Here is an 8,102-nt window from a genome sequence, read left to right as displayed (position 1 = left end):
GGAGCGCTTCACAAAAATGAACCGAAAGACATCCATCAATTTCTTTTAATAAATAATTGATGGATGTCTAAAACATAAAGATAAGGAGAAGCCTAAATCAGGCCCGAGGACTGGCCACATCTGAACTATGACGTGAATATTCGCCTGAAGCCTGGCCCTAGGGACATATAAAAGTCGGAGCCCGACTTTAAATTAAATTTAAAAAATAAAATAAAATTTGGGCTAAAAGTGTGTTGTAACGCATGCGTTACTGAACATGTACCGAGTAAAATATTACTGAAAATTGATTAGTAATGCCTTACACTAGCAAAAAGTAATCCGTTACTGTAATGCATTACTTTAGTAACGCGTTTCTCCCAACACTGATGCCAGGCCAGTAGCTGGTGATGTCAAGAACTTCGTAAAGAGACTGCGCATGTACCTATTGACTGAACACATAATACGCATCCACACAATGTCAACGTTCTCACAAATTCTCATTTTTATAGTTTACACAGAGACAATAAGAGCATTGTTGTTAAAAACTTGCACTTTGAAGCCTGTTTTCAAAAGTTAGCTTTTTGCAAATGAATGGCCAAAACACATCAAAATGGTGTTGCGTAAACATCCCTCAAAGAAACAGAGGACTTTGAATTCTCATCTGATGCATCCCTAATAAAAACTTTCTCTCTGTTTGACCCAAATGTCTGCTGTTAGTTCTGGACTCTTGAGTGATGAATCTAAATGCAGATATCGATTAACTTTCAGGCTAAAAAATGCAGAATCCGATTCTCTCCTGCTTAAAAGCTTCAAGTGTTTCTCCAGAGAGCACCATCTCCTTTTTTATTAAATCAATGACTGCTGTAACCTCCAAAAGGTCCATGAGCCAGTCTGGGGGTGGAGAGGTTCCTTTAATGTCCTACGGCAATACTCTGAACTTCCTGTTATCTCAGACAAGATCGAAACATAAAAAAAAAAATATATATATATATCTTCGCTTGATAGATAGGAGTCAGTGCCCCTACATGCCTAAGCCTGCTAAAAACATCCTGATGTATTATAGACAGATATATGCGTGTGTGTTTGAGACCTAGCTAGTTTTGGAGACAGAATGAAAAATGAAAAACATCACTTGTAAACATGCTACGGTTTGTATTTTAGGGTATTTTTGTGTATATTAATTAAGGCTGCACAATAAATCAGAATAAAACTGAAATATTTATATAATAATTATTAAGTTATAAAGCACAGGGATGTGTTCATTTACACAAGAGCAGCTCAAGATCTCAAGAGCGTCTCGGTTTACAGTAAACGCTGCTCCGCACAAATTTGTCTTTATCTTCCCACATTTGTGATAAGAAGTGATTATCAACAAAAGAGAAGTTTTGAGGGCTCCCTGCAGTTTCCTGTCAAAACAATTGAAAAAAAAAGGTATGACCACCATAACAATTACTATTGTAATTTTAAAGTTTTAATGTAAAATATTTTTTTCTTAAATGCTTGATTATTTTATAGTAAAATCTTACAATAGAATTATTTCTAATTTTGCTTTTATTTAGTAGTTTTTATTTATTTTTATAATTTTAATTAATATTAATAATAACAGTAACAAGTCATATTTACTTGTTTGTTTATTTATTTAATAACTACTATTTTATTATATTGATATATAATCACAAACATTTGGCCAAATCATTCCCCAAATTGTGCAATCCTAATATTAATTATAGTTATCTTAATTTAAGAACAGCTGAAGACAAGAAAAGTCCGATTTAGATTATATTTTAGACTGCAGGTTTTTTATTATGCTTTTATTTAATAATATTAATAAGTTTTAGTAAAATATTAATATTAATAAAAAAAGAAATCTAGTTTTCTGGGAATAGCTGGTTTAATCTTATCTTCATCTGACAAGTGCACAAACCTGGGAAACCGTCTAAGACCATAACAACAGAAAAGACTGTTTACAGATGGTTGTCAGTAGGTTCAATTCAATCACATTTTGAATTCAATGTGATTTTTTTAAGTAGAAAGACTGAAATAGTATCTTCTTGTAAATTTTCTTACTCCAATGATCTTTGAAAAATAATATTTTCCCGTGTGTAGTCCAGTTCTGTCAGATTTGTAAACGATGGGCTCTAGAGCTCATAATTTACTGGAGTGATCAGTATCTCTCTCTGAGTGAAAGCACAGAGCTGGACCTCTGGCCGGTGCGGTTGAGGGGGTTCTGGCACCTCTCCGCAGCACCTGAGCTCTGTGGCACAGCTGCTAATTACGCCAGTGTGTGACACATGGCTGCGGCACACACTCTCTGATCTCTCTCTCGCGCTCCCTAATCAGCAATCAAGAGCTCCAAACGTTCCTCCACTTCAGATGATCCCAGATGCTCCAAACATTTCCACCAATTTACTGGGCAGCGTTTTGGCTGTGATTCTCATCAAAACATGCATGTTCTGTTACTGTTCTGTTAATCGAGCTCAGCACCTTCTCTGATATTCAATCTTTTAGAATCAATAAAATGAACTGAACATGGGTTAACATAATACTATTAAGCATTTCACACATTTGCTTAAAATAGCTAACCAATGGCTTTCTGATGATGATAAACTATAATCAATAAGCCTCACTTATTGAAAAATGCAAATGTTTTAAGACAGCCATGCAAAAAAAGAATGAATTAAAAATAACAGACTAATTACAATTATTTGATTTCACTCAATGATTCGTTCAAAATCAATTCATTTAACAATGCTACAACTGGAGACTCGGAGACTCGCTTCGGTTAAAGGTCTGAAAGAGTTTTTTCGTATTCGTCATTCTTTCCTGTCAAAATGCTTGCTACGGGTGCAAAAACGCAGAAAATCTAACCTGATATGAATTTTTTTATGACGGACAAAATTTTCGGAGGCAGTGTGTAAACATGATTGACACAACGTGAGGTCTTATTAAATTTTGTAACATGTGAGAATTTCGGACTGTGCAAAGACCTTAATTCTGTTTCTGCTTTGTTTTGGAACTGTTTTCATTTATGCACTAAAAATAGACGTACCCTATTTATATAAAATTCTTAAATGTAATTATTGCTATGCTAAATTATCTCTCACTCTTTCTCTAATTAGCATAAACACTCAAGCACAAGAGTGGCAATTTAACACATGAAATTAGCATGTGTAGAGGTCAGAAGAGGCAAAGCTGTGTTCCGCATGGGTTCTTGCTCTGAAAACAAACCTGAAAACAGCTCAGACTGAGAACATCTGGTTGGTGTGATGAGTAAAGCTGGTAACAGGAACCATCACCACTGAACAAGACATTTAATCCCATCATGCTCCTGTAATACATTCATGTTGACATCACAGAGTCAAGAGGTAGGCTGTGTGTTTTCTATTAATATTAATTTTATAGAAATGCTATATGAAATATAATTTTAAAATTAAACATGTAGATTCTTGGTAGGCTCTTTTGACTTGTAAGCAACCAGTTAAAAACATATCGGCGCCCTCTCAACCGCCCAGAACACCCTACTGGTGAGTTTAGTACTCACATTTTTCACTCTCTTGTTTTCTTCAGAAAAGTTTACTTTAATTATTCAGAGAGAATTGGCGAACCCTGAGTAGTTTTGAATGAGATGCAGAGAGTTGTGGCACTCCAAGTTGAGTTTCAGGCATCATTTCTGTCAGTAAACTCCCTGGAGTTGTGTCGGGGCGATATATTGATCCACAGCTCGGTGGTGTGTGACTGACAGCAGCTCCGCGTGGCAGGAGACACTACTGTTTACATGATTCTCCAATGACTCACTGCCATGTTGCCTCAGCATGCATAAATTAGCATCTCATTTATTACAGTATTACAAAAAAAATGATAATTACAAAGCCGAGGATTAATGATGAAGAGATTTCTTCATTTTCAAAGCTCCAAGTGCAAGAAAAAATATTGGAAACACTTTACAATAAGATTATTAGCCTATATATTAGCTATAGCCTAAATTAGATAACCAATGAACAATACTAGCTACAGTAGGCATATTTATCAATCGTAGTTCATTTTAGCATTTACTAGAATATTTTTAACAAGCTGTATTTGCAAATTCTGTAAATTCTCTCATTAAATTATCACAAGCGAAAATTATGTTATTGACAAAGTAAAGGAACAAAAAACTAGCACATGGGTATCTTTTTATTGCATGATTCCAAGTGCCACATTTATAATTTATGGAAGACCATTTCCACCACAAAATAAAAAATAAATAATACAATAGGCTTTGTCTCAAAATTCTATTTTTTATTGATTTTTTTCTTCAGAATTTAAAAAGGGATAGGGAAGTGGTGTGTGGCCAAGTATGGTGACCCATACTCGGAATTAGTGCTCTGCATTTAACCCATCCAAGTGTACACTCAGTAGTGAACATACACCTGGAGCAGTTGGGGGTTCAGTGCCTTGCTCAAGGGTCTCACCTCAGTCGTGGTATTGAGGGTGGAGAGAGTGTTGGTTATTCACTCCCCCCCACCTACAATCCCTGCCGGACCTGAGACTCGAACCACGACCTTCAGGTTACAAGTCCAAGTCTCTATCCATTAGGCCACGACTGCCCCATTTAGAGTTTCCACCATGCAGTAAAATATAAAAAAAAATATATAACACCAACTTTATCTCACGGTTCTTTCTTTTTTTTTTCTTGGAATTTCACGATTATATCTTGCAGTTCTTCATTTGTTTTTATCAGAATTGTCAGTTTACTTGTGATTCTCAGTTCATATCTCACAGTTCTCCGTTTATGTCTTTTTTCCACCATTAGAATACAAAATAAAGCTAATTGTGACTTATCACACAATTCTCACTTTTTTTCTTGCAATTGAAAGTTTATATCTCACAATTCTGACTTTTTTTTATCAGAATTGTGAGATTAAATAATCACAACTACCTTTACATTTTTTAATCATGTGACACAATCAAGCTGCCATATCAATTTAAACAAGAACCCCTGAAAAACAAAGCACGCGCCTAACAAAACAAATCAAAATCTATATATGAAAATACGTAGAGACCAAATAAACACCGCATACCTGGATGGTTACCCATAGCTTTAAAAATGCATTATATGTAGCTATATATATGTATATGTAGCAGCCATTTTTTATATTGTCTGAAGACTGAATGTTGCTGTTAAAATAAATATAAGGAATCTGGCAAGCGCTTGCAGTGTACTGGGAACTATTCTCTCCCTTCTAAATATTTTAGAAACCCACAACAAGTCTAAAATCCTCTTTGAATTAATGATAAACAAAAGATTTAATTTAAGGAATTTACTTCAATGAGCATCGAGTATTCAGTAAATACTCATTATTAGTAATTGCCATTCCTGGTAGACTGGATTAAGGAAAAAATTGATTTCTTTGAACCAGTTTTATTACAACAGAACAAGACAGAAATATTGAGATTTATATTTTTTCTCCATTCGAAACTTACATCTAGGTCAAGATGAGAGTTGATTTGTTGCATGGACTGTATCAGTGATGTAGGCTTTCGAGAGACATTTTAAACTGCATAATGACAAAAGGAATGCCTTTTTAAGAAAAAGTTCACTATGTTTGGCCACCTTACGTGTCTGTCAGTTGGCTAGGCGTTCTTGGCCAGAAGAAGCCGTCTGCCTTTGCTAGGCTACCACACACAGGCTACGAGAAAGTGAGCGTCCGTTTCTGCCCTTTCATGAAGGTGAGGGAGATTTTCAGATGACTTTAATCTTGGAGACGCCGCTGAGCTGCGGTAATTATGAGCGCTTCAGAAAAGGAAGATTAACACTCTGCTTTTCAATTAACAGCCTGGAAATGTGATTATACAGCAGCACGTTTCTCAAGGGGGGGAAGGTTTGTCCTGGCCACTTCATTCCTCTCTGCTGCGTTTGTTTTAATGGCTCTCAGTAAAGCTAACAGCGGAGAGTGTTTCTGGCTTCATTAGAGATGAAACTAACACTTATCACATTCCCCCAAAAGTTCCCGAGCCACGGAGAGACGGGAAATGAGCGTGTGTGTCCGCGGATTAGACTCAAGGATTAACACTGACGCAGACAATGAGGAACCGACAATTAAAACAGATTAATTAGGGGAGAAATTTCTCTCGCAGGGGTCAACACAAACACTCGCACGGCCCTGGAGGAACGAACAAACAGCTCAGCACTAGCAGAGCTTACTGAGCCCTAGATAAATGAACTGGCAGATGTTCTGCACGCAGTGTCCTCTGAGTTGCTCTTGATGTTGTTCTTAAGTGAATGTCGTGCTTTCGAGAGGAGCTGATTCCTCAGAGAGGGACTTCTTGAGAGTCAGGCCTCATCGCGGCCTGAGAGCTTTAAAAGCGCTGTGAAACGCCATCCGCTATGTTTTTTCATTTCTGTTATGTGGCATATGCTTAGTGAAGCTGAATATTCAGAAGGGCGGGATTTGATTGAACCGTACAACGTAGGCAGCAGACCATCGTATATTATACAATAATTAGTGCTAGTCCTCAAATTTGATTGGCCAAGTGACGTGTGTTGTTTGTTTTGTTTGTCCATGCATTAGTGGCAGTGCTTTTTTATATTATATTATATCATATCATATTATATATTTTTTTATATTATTATGGCATTGTTTTTATATTATTAAATGAGATTTTATTATTATTAATTAAGATTTGTATTCATATTTGAGCTTTTAATTAATATTTATACATAATATTTACCTTGTTATCATTATTTCAATTTGTATTGTCATACAAAATAGCAATAAAAAGATTTGAAAGAAATATTTACAGTATATATAAATATTATAATGTAATTTAAATTGTTTGTTATTTTTAGTAGTTTTTTTTAAATATGCCTATAGATTTTTAAATAATAAAAAAATTTAAAATTATAAACATAACTTATTTTGAAATAAAATAAGTTATGTGTTTATAATTTTTATTGGTGTTATTTTAATTTCACTTTGGTACTGTTTTATTAAAAATAATAATAATAATTTATTAAATCAGTTTTTATTTTCATATTTTCTATTTTCATTGTAGTTAAGGTTTTAGCAGTTCTGTTGTGATTTTTTTATTTTTATTTTTTGTATTTTATGTCTGTACGTTTTCATTTTAGTTGTTTTAGGACAACAAACTAAACTAAATTAAAATGAGAAATGTTGCCTTGGCAACTTGATTAAATAAATGTATATTTTATTTTATTTTAGTTAATGTTTATGTTATTTTAAGTAATGAAAAGGATTATAATATATTGTTTTATAATATTTTTAATAGTTTTAATTTTAGTTCCAGTTTTAGTTTTAAATAATAATGATCTTGTTTTTTTATTTCAGTTAATGTGTATTTTATTTCAAGTTTTTTATGGAATAAGTTTTAGTTAATATCCCTGATTACTGGATTTTTACTGACTCTTTCTACAATTAAAAAAAACATATAAACATAACACAAAGACAGGTGACTTCACTGAACTGGTTCGTTCAACAAAACGGATTTATTCATGAAGAAAACAAGTTAAGAGTGAATCAATAAACTGTTCACTCAACCCATTTGTTATATCATAATTTCATTTATTATATGGTTTTCTATTCATCTAGGATCACAACAAGTGTTTTTTTATAAGTGTCTTTATTCAAGTCATTTACTCAAATTTGTTTCTAAATTTACGTAAGGCACTCAATATTAACTTCTCGATTATTAAACTGTTGTATAAAAGTAATGGCACGCTTGCGGTCATTCAGAACTTGTCATTAAAGAAGAAAAAAACATCTTTGAGGCAGAGAAAGTTATTTGATTTTGATAGACGAGTATAAAAACAACACCGTTTTTCCTTTAGAAAAACAGGCACTGATGAATCATGCACAGTGGAAAATTATTAAGAAAACAAACTGACCTCAAGCTAAGAAGCTTTTAATGAAAGACTTGCTCAAGTGACAAGCAGAACCTTGGGTTACATGGCAGACCTCAGAAATTCATTGATTTATTATTTTAGTTGCGGTTCAGGTTTTTCATTTTTTCCCCTACCAATATAGCTCTAGATTAGCTAACCAATGCCATAAACCAGCACCTGTTAGGCCTGAAACATACTGCATGCAAATACACACGCTTCTAGCTACACAAGCTCCATTTCA

The sequence above is a fragment of the Barbus barbus genome (assembly GCF_936440315.1).
Source record: "Barbus barbus genome assembly, chromosome: 48".
Taxonomy (NCBI): Eukaryota; Metazoa; Chordata; class Actinopteri; order Cypriniformes; family Cyprinidae; genus Barbus; species Barbus barbus.
The sequence above is the reverse complement of the archived record's forward strand: the minus strand, read 5'-3'. Positions refer to the sequence as shown.